Below are 15,238 nucleotides of genomic sequence, written 5' to 3'. Positions count from 1 at the left end.
CCGGGTGGTTTGCGGGATGTGCAGAAATGACGTATCTACAGAGCCCCCACTTTGACTGAGGCTTGGACAAGGCGAAAGTCAAAGTATAGCCATCAGGTCAATCGAAGATTACAACCTGACGACTATGGCGACGCGAGGCGGTTCAAGGGGTCTGAACCAAGGACCTGTCGTCGGGAACATTTTAGAGTCTGTTGACTATCGGGGAGGGTCGTTTAAAGTCCATTAGACTACGTAAGGAAGCTCGCCAACCATAAGAAGAGACCATACCTGAAACTTCTTGGGAGACGTTTCCGGAGGTGCATAGGAGCTAAGGGTGAGCGCAGGAGCTAAAGGACAAGCGTAGGAGCTAAGGGTAAGACCTAAAAGATAAGTAGGGATTGTGATAGGGTGTGGGATCCCAAAGGAAAGTAACGATGGGAAAGAGGCCCGAAATATAATTTCAAACTGAGGGGTAACTAAGGCTTGAGTGTAAGAACTCTGCTGGTTTGGGAAACTCTGGAGAACGACACCTTTATCGTACTCCGTGGGGAAACGAGGAATATTGTGGGTAGCAGGACACAGGCGGGAACTGCTGGGAGAAATCTGCTTGGGTATGTTAGAAATCTAGATCTCTTTACTCAACATATTCATATATGTTATAATTTTAATTTAGTCATAAAATTAAAAGGTGATCTTATACATGCAAACAAAATATAATTAAAGAAGAAATCATCATCTTACATTGATATTTTCGGATCAAAGGGCACAAGAGAGTTCTCTTACTCTCTTGTTCTTGAGCTTTCCTTAATTGGATGAACAAGGATTCAAGAAGAGAATCCCTCCCAAAAGTATTATACCCAAGATAACAACTTAATAAAACTAATATTATTATTACTAGAATAATACTAATTTTGTATAAAAATTGACCCAAAAATATTATTTGGTCTCTCTATTATTTCGGTCAAGAGAGAAGGAGGAGAAGGAAGTTTTTATCTTTCTAAAACTCTAATTTTAGATGGATTTTGAATGATGATACACTAATGTTTTAATGTATTGTATAAGATAAAATATAGAGCAAAAACCCTTGGCTTTGCTTCATGGAAAACCGGGTAAAGGGGGGAAGAGAAGGGACCAATGCATGCACTAGAAGGTCTTCACAAAAGCAAGTAGTGTTGCATGGCTATGTTTAGTAGGAAATGATTATGTTTACCACTAACATAATCAACACAATATATGCCTAATCCTCCCCTTAATTTCGGTACATATAGATAAAATGGACTCCATTTTATTTTTGTCAATTTGTCAATTTGTCACATGTCACATGTCACATGTCACATAAAATTGTTATGTATTTTTAACATATTAAAAATAAACGTATTAATAAAAATACGTCATATACAAAAATCGACTTAGTAATTCACAATTACTTGTACCAAAATATTTTACCAATTATAAATCACAACATCTTGTATTTATAATAATTTATTCATTCAAATGCAATTGTTTCCTTAAACAATAATTTCATCTAAGTAATGAAACAATTCGATTACTTAGACCGTATCTCATTTAATCAAATTACAATGAGACACGTAAATATTACTTCCAAAATCGTCCGTCAATTTTAAGTAATTTAGTTGACCCGTATCGTCATACGATCAATTAAATGATCAATTAAGAGTGTTATCCTTTAGGTATGACCTAAGGGGATCAACTGGTCACCACCGTCTCACGACAGTAATGTCAAACTCTAGTCAGCCAATCATTACCGATATGTGTGGACCAGTTGATAGTAAAAAATTACTTCCCAATTATATTCTTTAAAATGAGATTTAAACATGTGATCATCATGATCAACAGTTGTGATCGCATTATTGTCGGAGGACACATATTCCAACAATCTCCCACTTGTCCTCGACAAGTGTGCGTCACCAATTCTCTTGTCCTATTACTATCTCCCACTCAATGCAAGGTGTCTTTCAGGTCGTACTTGCAAGTGATCATATCAAGAGTGGTTTCCTCGATCTGGAGAATAACTGATTGACCGGATTTATCCACCATGGATACATTCCGAGCGTGGCCACGCATTTCCAGTTCATTACTCCTCGAGTGGCCCCGAGATATTGTTATAACCCCGACTAGGGGTGGACAATTCCTATCGCACTCATTCCCTTCGACTAGCCACAGCCATCATAACCCAAAATATGCCCATTTGGCCCCATTTACGAAGGTCGTAGTAACACAAATCAAAGTTAATCTGAAACTGTGCCATCTTAGGCGAATAGTCTTTAGTCAAAAGAATCGACTCATTAGAATACTATAGTAGCTCTCGCCACGACTAGGCTATATAAATTTGGCAGAACTCTATAAGCGGTCATAAGGCCCGATAAAGTGTTCCTAACGGTCTGCCTATGTGATCGACTAGTCATCTCACATGACTCTTTGGCACTTGAACTTGCCATCAATCGCATCACACTCTAGTCACTTCGAGACGTCACCTCATGTAAGTAACTATGGGCAAATACAATGTTAATCCGTGTTCACTTTAACGGGGTTCAATTGTCTCTACAACCCGTTTTGATGTAACAAAGTATAAGGTGAGTTAATAATAACTCAAACGACAAATGTCGACATCACATTTCAGTAGTCAATACCATATTACAACCTTGTGATGCATATCGTAAGTGTGTAAACACTTGTTTGATTGCAACAGAAGTTTAACATACCATGTGTCCATGTGTTCAAACTTCTTATAATCGCATTTTCCTTTACGTTCATGTTATCTTCTCATAGCATGAACCTTACCAAGTACACATCTAGGTTCCCAACCTCGGTTTCGGCTCTTTATCTTGAAAGAACTTCCTTGTCGATTATCACATAACAAACGAATTTGTGGTGAATGATATAACTTGTATTGATCAAGTACTCTACCCACACACAATGCACTAGGTGTATGTTTTGTAGAATCTTGCAACAATTGTCAAGATGATTAGCCTAGCACTTCTCACAAGTCCTAGCATTATAGGAAAAATTAGTTTTGAGTAACTTCTTATTCAACTAAGTATCTTTCCAAACTTCCTATTTCTCCTTTTAGCTTGAAAAGCTTAGGATGTTCATAAATTCTTACATGTGTTCGAACTGCAATATGTGCAACCTCTTGACACACAACAGAGTCTTCTTGTCAAACACTGAAATCGCTCATCAAATTCTCCTCGAGAATTCATGACGTTTCTTATATGGCTTACCAACGATTCATCATGCTTTTATGCATATGAATCATTATTGGACATGTGCATGATTATTCTAATGGCGGAAACATTAGTAACTAATAATCATGAGATCAACCATTCTTAGGTTCAAGGAACGACCATGACTGCTAATGGCAATTCCATTTTCATTTACATGAATAACCTACGTTTCTTGTTGATTCGATGTGTATATCTCAATACTTATCCAACATCTCAAGATGTGATTGGATTCATCATAGTCCATTTTCATCCAGAATTGAAAACTCAAATACTCCTTTATAAAAGAAGGTATTAGCTCGTCATTCTCAATGAGTAGTGAGTTATAAAATTTTTTTTTTATAAGATGATTGCTCCCACTAAATTCCATGTCTTCACATGATAATTTCCAAACTCCCACTTAATTCCACATGTTTCGTAATTGACTACTCAATTGAAACATTTCAAGAATTGAAATATATTGCTATGTTAAGTTATTAAGATAAAAAATATATGTTCCCATCATATCCTTTCAAAATACCTATTTTGAAGTGGTCTCATCTTAACCTTATGGAAAGAGATTTTAATCTCTAACTCATTCATATCATAATGATGCGTAGCAATGTCATTATTTTAAATATAAATAATATCTAATACATGTCCTTCAAAATACCCTTTTCGGAAGGAGGTTTAACCATTTCATCTCATAATGAGGTTAAGTAATGACATTTGCGTGGTTAATACTTAACTTAGCTATTGAGGATATCGGTATATCAATCCTTGCAACCTCTAGTCATAAATCTTGTTTATTTTCTAGGATGTTACTTTGATTCATTTAGGCTCTTAAGTAAATATCAATGTTGAAACTATTGCTCAAAATTTATCATAAACTAGTCAAAACTTCTTGTTAAGACTTTACATTAGTCATTTTTCTTCCAAAATTTTCTTTTGGTCTCCTCGTGAAGTTATCTTGAGAAAAATCTCTTGATTACTTCACTTGGTCTATTTTGTCATGTAGATCTATTCGAGACCATAGATCTCATCTATTGGGCATACTATATAAATAGATATACCTTTATTCAAATCATTCTCCCTTGCGTAGATCTCGATTACACAAGTACACAAATTTATCTTGGTGTTTTATCTTGGTGTTGTGTCCTCATTTTTCTCCCACTCTATCTTTAGAATAAATACACTTAGAGATTCAAAGATAGCATATGAGACACAAATAATGATTTTTGAAGTATAAGGAGAACTATCTCATAGTTTGACTAATTGTTTTAGATTTTGTAAGTGTACTTGGTGATTAACTTTCCTTTAAGAGAGTTCATTAACTCAATATCACTTTGTAAATGATCATACACAAGTCTTTGCTTGTGATCATATAATGAATCCCATCATTATAGTTATCTATTAGATCACTTTAAGTGAATAATCATATGTTTCTATGAGCAAGCGGATAAAGACGAATTTTAGAACAAGGATAAAAACGATAAAACGGGTGACTTGGGTTGCAAACCAAGCCACCATTATCCAAAATAAAACCATTATCCAAAATACATTTCCATGTCGAACACGGAAATCAAAAGGTTCTAAAATTCGAAACATAATTAAAATAAGACAATAAAAAGCGAAGCTTCATGGAAGCTATTCCTAGCTTCTCGATGGTTTCTCAAGCTTGCTTTTCTTTTCCCTTGTCCTTGCTTGGTGGAGGCCCTATTTACAATAAAAAGGGGATACATTATCACAACTTTGTATCACAATACCATAGTTGAATTAGAAACATAAAAGAAAGGATAGTCATTTACCTACTGGAGTGATCTTTCCAGCTTTGATGTCACCAAGGTATTTGGAACAATTTCTTTTCCAATGTCCAACACCATTACAATAATGTCATTTATCAAGAGGACCCTTCTTGATCTTGGAGGTGCTAGCTTCATAAGTCTTAGCTTTGGTGAAAGTGGGAGCTTACTTCTTACTCTTCTTCCCATTCCTTTTGAACTTCCCCTTGCTTTTGGTGCTTATGTTAAGCACATCCTTTGGTGGGTTCACATTTAACCCCATGTCCCTTTCCGCTTGCACAAGTAACTTGTGCAACTCTTCAAGAGACACGTCCTTGTCTTGCATGTTAAAATTCACCCGGAATTGAACATATGCTTTGACCTTGGATAAGGAGTGTAGAATCCTATCTACAATGAGTTATTTGGGGATTTCAACCTTTTGAATCTTCAAGGTCTCGACTAGCTCCATTAATTTGAGCACATGAGGGCTAACCTTTTGGCCCTCTTTGAAGTCGAGATCAAAGAATGTCGCGGCCGCCTCATATTGGATGATCCGCGGAGTTTGTGAAAACATTGTCACAAGCTTGGAATAGATTTCATTAGCGGTGCCCATTTTAAAGGCTCTCCTTTGGAGATACGCCTCCATCGCAAAGATCAGCACGTTTTTCATTGCGGCGGACTCCTTATGGTAAGCCTCATATGCTTCCCTAGTGGCGGCGGTCGACCTAGAATTAGGTTTGGGTGGAGAGGCCTCGGTAAGGTAACGAAGCTTGTCGTCACCTTGGGCGGCTAATTTGAGTTGGGCATCCCAATCGGAGAAATTTGACCCATTCTTTTCAAGTTTACATCGATCCATGAAGGATCGGAGCCATGAAGTATTAGTGAGAGGCGTGGCGTTGGTATTTGGATTTGCCATTTGTTATGAGAAATAAGATCGGTCTACAAAACAAAATATAGAAGGAATAAAACATATGTTGTTTTAATAATAATACTCGTAAAAATTTTAATTTAAACAAGTTTATGACATTTATCTAGTGACCTCTACCCAACTTAGATAAATGATTCCAAGACCCAAATTCATATCAACTTAGGCACGGGATAGCCGATGAAACCCTTATTAATATAACTCGGTAGATTAACTTTTAATCGATTCTACTTTTAGAACTCTTGGTTGATAAAATTACTCTAATGTTTATCTATAGCCCGGAACAAATGCGACTACGATCACGAATACTTCCGTTGAGGTCAATCCAAATTTCGAATAAATGTGTCCATGATCCAAATTCACATTAATTTGGGCACGGGATGGCCGATGAAACCCTCATCAACACGAATTCGGTGGATAGACATTTATCACCCACTTCCTCTACGTAACAAGGTTTGTACCCCGGGATGGCCGAGTGCACTCCCTCGCGAAATAGGTTTTCATGGTTTCTACTTTTTGGTAAGGCTATGTCTCAATTGTTTATTTTAGCGAGAGGTCATGTCAATTTATTATCTATCACGTTTTAAGTGAACTAAAGCGGTGAACTACGATAATTGTAATTGACACGGTCGATAAACTCGATTAAATGAAGATGCATGTTTTAGTTATGGCGATTTAGCGATGCATGCAACATATAAATAAAATGCAAAACATAAAATAAATCCTAGTATGGCCTTCCTAAAATAGAAAATCTAATTAACTATTACATATTCGGAAACCAACTCCATTGGTCCCTTGAACTTCGGTTGTGGCACGCATGTCGAGGTAACACCGTCTTTATGTATCGCCATCTTTTGTGACACCGTCTTCAAGGAACTTCGGAATAAATAAATTACATAATAAATTACATAATTTCCTATTATACATTTTTAATTAAAATAAAATAAATCTATTAAATTACAAAACGGTGATACGAGATCACAATAAATTACAATCGAATCGATATTCCCATACATTTCGGGTAATACCAATTGAAAACTAAGGCCATACTAAGTAAAAATTACATAATTCAAAAATTACATAAAATAAAATTATGACAATCATAAATAAAATGCAGCATTATAATATGTATGAACATGCCCAATTTTATGCTAAATCGCCTTTAAGGAGCCAATATCGTATATTATACGGTTTTTACGGATTTGCGTGATTCAACGTTTTATAATCACGATAATTTCATAAATTCATATTTATGCACAAGTTAATTACCCTAACCTTTTAGGACTCAAAATTAGACTTCACTAATTATTTGACTATAATTAACTTATATTTCTTAAAATTGTTCATTAATGGACCTAAAAATACAATAAAAATGCTATAAACTTCAAATAAATCACAAAAATTCCAAATAAATTTGAAATTTGAAATTTAAACTTATGAACATTCTGGAAAAATACCATGACACTCATAATGTTCAAAAACTTAGGTTAAAATTTCGTAAAATTATTGGAAAAACTATGTTGCGGTTTATCGGATTTATCAATAAAAATCATAAAAACATGAGAAAAATTATATTCATCAACTTTTCAATTTTAGATCTGAAAAATATAATAAAATTCAATATGTGACATTTTTGTTTAGTCATGGAGTATGTTTTAGTAATTATTTACTAATTAAGTCACTATTTATGCTATTTTTCATCAAAAATCCATAAATCATGCATAAAGACTTCAATATAGCCTATTATTTTACACACATCTTTTAAAATTACATGTGACAACATACTAAATTTCTATGACCAGATTCGAAATTTATCTTATATTAACCTATTTTTCAGTTAAATTCGATTTTAAACATGAAAAATCCATATTTCGAGCATAAAAACTCCAAAAATTATGAAAATTTACAGCTCATCTCAAAATAATATATGTGATAACATATCCAAAAATCACTGGAAAATTCGAAGTTTAGCTAATTTTAGTCCGAAAATGACATTTTAATCATAAAATCACATTTTTAATGCCATTATAATATAAGATGAACAATAAAAAACCATAAATTAACCAAAATATCCTAAAAACATTTTAGGACCAAAAAATTTAACATGCATAATTTTATTTCGTGATATATCATAATAACACAAATTTACAAGTTTTATATGTTAATCGTATAACTTGGAAAAACTATAACCGATTTGCATGCAAACAACCAAGGCTCTGATACCGCTTGTTAGAAATCTCGATCTCTTTACTCAACATATTCATATATGTTATAATTTTAATATAGTCATAAAATTAAAAGGTGGTCTTATGCATGCAAACAAAATATAATTAAAGAAGAAATCATCATCTTACATTGATATTTTCGGATCAAAGGGCACAAGAGAGTTCTCCTACTCTCTTGTTCTTGAGTTTTCCTTAATTGGATGAACAAGGATTCAAGAAGAGAATCCCTCCCAAAAGTATTATACCCAAGATAACAACTTAATAAAACTAATATTATTAATACTAGAATAATATTAATTTTGTATAAAAATTGACCCAAAAATATATTTGGTCTCTCTATTATTTCGGTCAAGAGAGAAGGAGGAGAAGGAAGTTTTTATCTTTCTAAAACTCTAATTTTAGATGGATTTTGAATGATGATACACTAATGTTTTAATGTAGTGTATAAGATAAAATATAGAGCAAAAACCCTTGGCTTTGCTTCATGGAAAACCGGGTAAAGGGGGGAAGAGAAGGGACCAATGCATGCACTAGAAGGTCTTCACAAAAGCAAGTAGTGTTGCATGGCTATGTTTAGTAGGAAATGATTATGTTTACCACTAACATAATCAACACAATATATGCCTAATCCTCCCCTTAATTTCGGTACATATAGATAAAATGGACTCCATTTTATTTTTGTCAATTTGTCACATGTCACATAAAATTGTTATGTATTTTTAACATATTAAAAATCAACATATTAATAAAAATACGTCATATACAAAAATCGACTTAGTAATTCACAATTACTTGTACCAAAATATTTTACCAATTATAAATCACAACATCTTGTATTTATAATAATTTATTCATTCAAATGCAATTGTTTCCTTCAACAATAATTTCATCTAAGTAATGAAACAATTCGATTACTTAGACCGTATCTCATTTAATCAAATTACAATGAGACACGTAAATATTACTTCCAAAATCGTCAAATCAATTTTAAGTAATTTAGTTGACCCGTATCGTCATACGATCAATTAAATGATCAATTAAGAGTGTTATCCTTTAGGTATGACCTAAGGGGATCAACTGGTCACCACCGTCTCACGACAGTAATGTCAAACTCTAGTCAGCCAATCATTACCGATATGTGTGGACCAGTTGATAGTAAAAAATTACTTCCCAATTATATTCTTTAAAATGAGATTTAAACATGTGATCATCATGATCAACAGTTGTGATCGCATTATTGTCGGAGGACACATATTCCAACAATCTCCCACTTGTCCTCGACAAGTGTGCGTCACCAATTCTCTTGTCCTATTACTATCTCCCACTCAATGCAAGGTGTCTTTCAGGTCGTACTTGCAAGTGATCATATCAAGAGTGGTTTCCTCGATCTGGAGAATAACTGATTGACCGGATTTATCCACCATGGATACATTCCGAGCGTGGCCACGCATTTCCAGTTCATTACTCCTCGAGTGGCCCTGAGATATTGTTATAACCCTGACTAGGGGTGGACAATTCCTATCGCACGCATTCCCTTCGACTAGCCACAGCCATCATAACCCAAAATATGCCCATTTGACCCCATTTACGAAGGTCGTAGTAACACAAATCAAAGTTAATCTGAAACTGTGCCATCTTAGGCGAATAGTCTTTAGTCAAAAGAATCGACTCATTAGAATACTATAGTAGCTCTCGCCACGACTAGGCTATATAAATTTGGCAGAACTCTATAAGCGGTCATAAGGCCCGATAAAGTGTTCCTAACGGTCTGCCTATGTGATCGACTAGTCATCTCACATGACTCTTTGGCACTTGAACTTGCCATCAATCGCATCACACTCTAGTCACTTCGAGACGTCACCTCATGTAAGTAACTATGGGCAAATACAATGTTAATCCGTGTTCACTTTAACGGGGTTCAATTGTCTCTACAACCCGTTTTGATGTAACAAAGTATAAGGTGAGTTAATAATAACTCAAACGACAAATGTCGACATCACATTTCAGTAGTCAATACCATATTACAACCTTGTGATGCATATCGTAAGTGTGTAAACACTTGTTTGATTGCAACAGAAGTTTAACATACCATGTGTCCATGTGTTCAAACTTCTTATAATCGCATTTTCCTTTACGTTCATGTTATCTTCTCATAGCATGAACCTTACCAAGTACACATCTAGGTTCCCAACCTCGGTTTCGGCTCTTTATCTTGAAAGAACTTCCTTGTCGATTATCACATAACAAACGAATTTGTGGTGAATGATATAACTTGTATTGATCAAGTACTCTACCCACACACAATGCACTAGGTGTATGTTTTGTAGAATCTTGCAACAATTGTCAAGATGATTAGCCTAGCACTTCTCACAAGTCCTAGCATTATAGGAAAAATTAGTTTTGAGTAACTTCTTATTCAACTAAGTATCTTTCCAAACTTCCTATTTCTCCTTTTAGCTTGAAAAGCTTAGGATTTTCATAAATTCTTACATGTGTTCGAACTGCAATATGTGCAACCTCTTGACACACAACAGAGTCTTCTTGTCAAACACTGAAATCGCTCATCAAATTCTCCTCGAGAATTCATGACGTTTCTTATATGGCTTACCAACGATTCATCATGCTCTTATGCATATGATTCATTATTGAACATGTGCATGATTATTCTAATGGCGGAAACATTAGTAACTAATAATCATGAGATCAACCATTCTTAGGTTCAAGGAACGACCATGACTGCTAATGGCAATTCCATTTTCATTTACATGAATAACCTACGTTTCTTGTTGATTCGATGTGTATATCTCAATACTTATCCAACATCTCAAGATGTGATTGGATTCATCATAGTCCATTTTCATCCAGAATTGAAAACTCAAATACTCCTTTATAAAAGAAGGTATTAGCTCGTCATTCTCAATGAGTAGTGAGTTATAAAATTTTTTTTTTATAAGATGATTGCTCCCACTAAATTCCATGTCTTCACATGATAATTTCCAAACTCCCACTTAATTCCACATGTTTCGTAATTGACTACTCAATTGAAACATTTCAAGAATTGAAATATATTGCTATGTTAAGTTATTAAGATAAAAAATATATGTTCCCATCATATCCTTTCAAAATACCTATTTTGAAGTGGTCTCATCTTAACCTTATGGAAAGAGATTTTAATCTCTAACTCATTCATATCATAATGATGCGTAGCAATGTCATTATTTTAAATATAAATAATATCTAATACATGTCCTTCAAAATACCCTTTTCGGAAGGAGGTTTAACCATTTCATCTCATAATGAGGTTAAGTAATGACATTTGCGTGGTTAATACTTAACTTAGCTATTGAGGATATCGGTATATCAATCCTTGCAACCTCTAGTCATAAATCTTGTTTATTTTCTAGGATGTTACTTTGATTCATTTAGGCTCTTAAGTAAATATCAATGTTGAAACTATTGCTCAAAATTTATCATAAACTAGTCAAAACTTCTTGTTAAGACTTTACATTAGTCATTTTTCTTCCAAAATTTTCTTTTGGTCTCCTCGTGAAGTTATCTTGAGAAAAATCTCTTGATTACTTCACTTGGTCTATTTTGTCATGTAGATCTATTCGAGACCATAGATCTCATCTATTGGGCATACTATATAAATAGATATACCTTTATTCAAATCATTCTCCCTTGCGTAGATCTCGATTACACAAGTACACAAATTTATCTTGGTGTTTTATCTTGGTGTTGTGTCCTCATTTTTCTCCCACTCTATCTTTAGAATAAATACACTTAGAGATTCAAAGATAGCATATGAGACACAAATAATGATTTTTGAAGTATAAGGAGAACTATCTCATAGTTTGACTAATTGTTTTAGATTTTGTAAGTGTACTTGGTGATTAACTTTCCTTTAAGAGAGTTCATTAACTCAATATCACTTTGTAAATGATCATACACAAGTCTTTGCTTGTGATCATATAATGAATCCCATCATTATAGTTATCTATTAGATCACTTTAAGTGAATAATCATATGTTTCTATGAGCAAGCGGATAAAGACGAATTTTAGAACAAGGATAAAAACGATAAAACGGGTGACTTGGGTTGCAAACCAAGCCACCATTATCCAAAATAAAACCATTATCCAAAATACATTTCCATGTCGAACACGGAAATCAAAAGGTTCTAAAATTCAAAACATAATTAAAATAAGACAATAAAAAGCGAAGCTTCATGGAAGCTATTCCTAGCTTCTCGATGGTTTCTCAAGCTTGCTTTTCTTTTCCCTTGTCCTTGCTTGGTGGAGGCCCTATTTACAATAAAAGGGGATACATTATCACAACTTTGTATCACAATACCATAGTTGAATTAGAAACATAAAAGAAAGGATAGTCATTTACCTCTTGGAGTGATCTTTCCAGCTTTGATGTCACCAAGGTATTTGGAACAATTTCTTTTCCAATGTCCAACACCATTACAATAATGTCATTTATCAAGAGGACCCTTCTTGATCTTGGAGGTGCTAGCTTCATAAGTCTTAGCTTTGGTGAAAGTGGGAGCTTACTTCTTACTCTTCTTCCCATTCCTTTTGAACTTCCCCTTGCTTTTGGTGCTTATGTTAAGCACATCCTTTGGTGGGTTCACATTTAACCCCATGTCCCTTTCCGCTTGCACAAGTAACTTGTGCAACTCTTCAAGAGACACGTCCTTGTCTTGCATGTTAAAATTCACCCGGAATTGAACATATGCTTTGACCTTGGATAAGGAGTGTAGAATCCTATCTACAATGAGTTATTTGGGGATTTCAACCTTTTGAATCTTCAAGGTCTCGACTAGCTCCATTAATTTGAGCACATGAGGGCTAACCTTTTGGCCCTCTTTGAAGTCGAGATCAAAGAATGTCGCGGCCGCCTCATATTGGATGATCCGCGGAGTTTGTGAAAACATTGTCACAAGCTTGGAATAGATTTCATTAGCGGTGCCCATTTTAAAGGCTCTCCTTTGGAGATACGCCTCCATCGCAAAGATCAGCACGTTTTTCATTGCGGCGGACTCCTTATGGTAAGCCTCATATGCTTCCCTAGTGGCGGCGGTCGACCTAGAATTAGGTTTGGGTGGAGAGGCCTCGGTAAGGTAACGAAGCTTGTCGTCACCTTGGGCGGCTAATTTGAGTTGGGCATCCCAATCGGAGAAATTTGACCCATTCTTTTCAAGTTTACATCGATCCATGAAGGATCGGAGCCATGAAGTATTAGTGAGAGGCGTGGCGTTGGTATTTGGATTTGCCATTTGTTATGAGAAATAAGATCGGTCTACAAAACAAAATATAGAAGGAATAAAACATATGTTGTTTTAATAATAATACTCGTAAAAATTTTAATTTAAACAAGTTTATGACATTTATCTAGTGACCTCTACCCAACTTAGATAAATGATTCCAAGACCCAAATTCATATCAACTTAGGCACGGGATAGCCGATGAAACCCTTATTAATATAACTCGGTAGATTAACTTTTAATCGATTCTACTTTTAGAACTCTTGGTTGATAAAATTACTCTAATGTTTATCTATAGCCCTAACAAATGCGACTACGATCACGAATACTTCCGTTGAGGTCAATCCAAATTTCGAATAAATGTGTCCATGATCCAAATTCACATTAATTTGGGCACGGGATGGCCGATGAAACCCTCATCAACACGAATTCGGTGGATAGACATTTATCACCCACTTCCTCTACGTAACAAGGTTTGTACCCCGGGATGGCCGAGTGCACTCCCTCGCGAAATAGGTTTTCATGGTTTCTACTTTTTGGTAAGGCTATGTCTCAATTGTTTATTTTAGCGAGAGGTCATGTCAATTTATTATCTATCACGTTTTAAGTGAACTAAAGCGGTGAACTACGATAATTGTAATTGACACGGTCGATAAACTCGATTAAATGAAGATGCATGTTTTAGTTATGGCGATTTAGCGATGCATGCAACATATAAATAAAATGCAAAACATAAAATAAATCCTAGTATGGCCTTCCTAAAATAGAAAATCTAATTAACTATTACATATTCGGAAACCAACTCCATTGGTCCCTTGAACTTCGGTTGTGGCACGCATGTCGAGGTAACACCGTCTTTATGTATCGCCATCTTTTGTGACACCGTCTTCAAGGAACTTCGGAATAAATAAATTACATAATAAATTACATAATTTCCTATTATACATTTTTAATTAAAATAAAATAAATCTATTAAATTACAAAACGGTGATACGAGATCACAATAAATTACAATCGAATCGATATTCCCATACATTTCGGGTAATACCAATTGAAAACTAAGGCCATACTAAGTAAAAATTACATAATTCAAAAATTACATAAAATAAAATTATGACAATCATAAATAAAATGCAGCATTATAATATGTATGAACATGCCCAATTTTATGCTAAATCGCCTTTAAGGAGCCAATATCGTATATTATACGGTTTTTTTCACGGTTTGCGTGATTCAACGTTTTATAATCACGATAATTTCATAAATTCATATTTATGCACAAGTTAATTACCCTAACCTTTTAGGACTCAAAATTAGACTTCACTAATTATTTGACTATAATTAACTTATATTTCTTAAAATTGTTCATTAATGGACCTAAAAATACAATAAAAATGCTATAAACTTCAAATAAATCACAAAAATTCCAAATAAATTTGAAATTTGAAATTTAAACTTATGAACATTCTGGAAAAATACCATGACACTCATAATGTTCAAAAACTTAGGTTAAAATTTCGTAAAATTATTGGAAAAACTATGTTGCGGTTTATCGGATTTATCAATAAAAATCATAAAAACATGAGAAAAATTATATTCATCAACTTTTCAATTTTAGATCTGAAAAATATAATAAAATTCAATATGTGACATTTTTGTTTAGTCATGGAGTATGTTTTAGTAATTATTTACTAATTAAGTCACTATTTATGCTATTTTTCATCAAAAATCCATAAATCATGCATAAAGACTTCAATATAGCCTATTATTTTACACACATCTTTTAAAATTACATGTGACAACATACTAAATTTCTATGACCAGATTCGAAATTTA

This window comes from Silene latifolia, chromosome 9 (genome assembly GCF_048544455.1).
Source record: "Silene latifolia isolate original U9 population chromosome 9, ASM4854445v1, whole genome shotgun sequence".
Lineage (NCBI taxonomy): Eukaryota > Viridiplantae > Streptophyta > Magnoliopsida > Caryophyllales > Caryophyllaceae > Silene > Silene latifolia.
Note: the sequence above shows the minus strand (reverse complement) of the source record.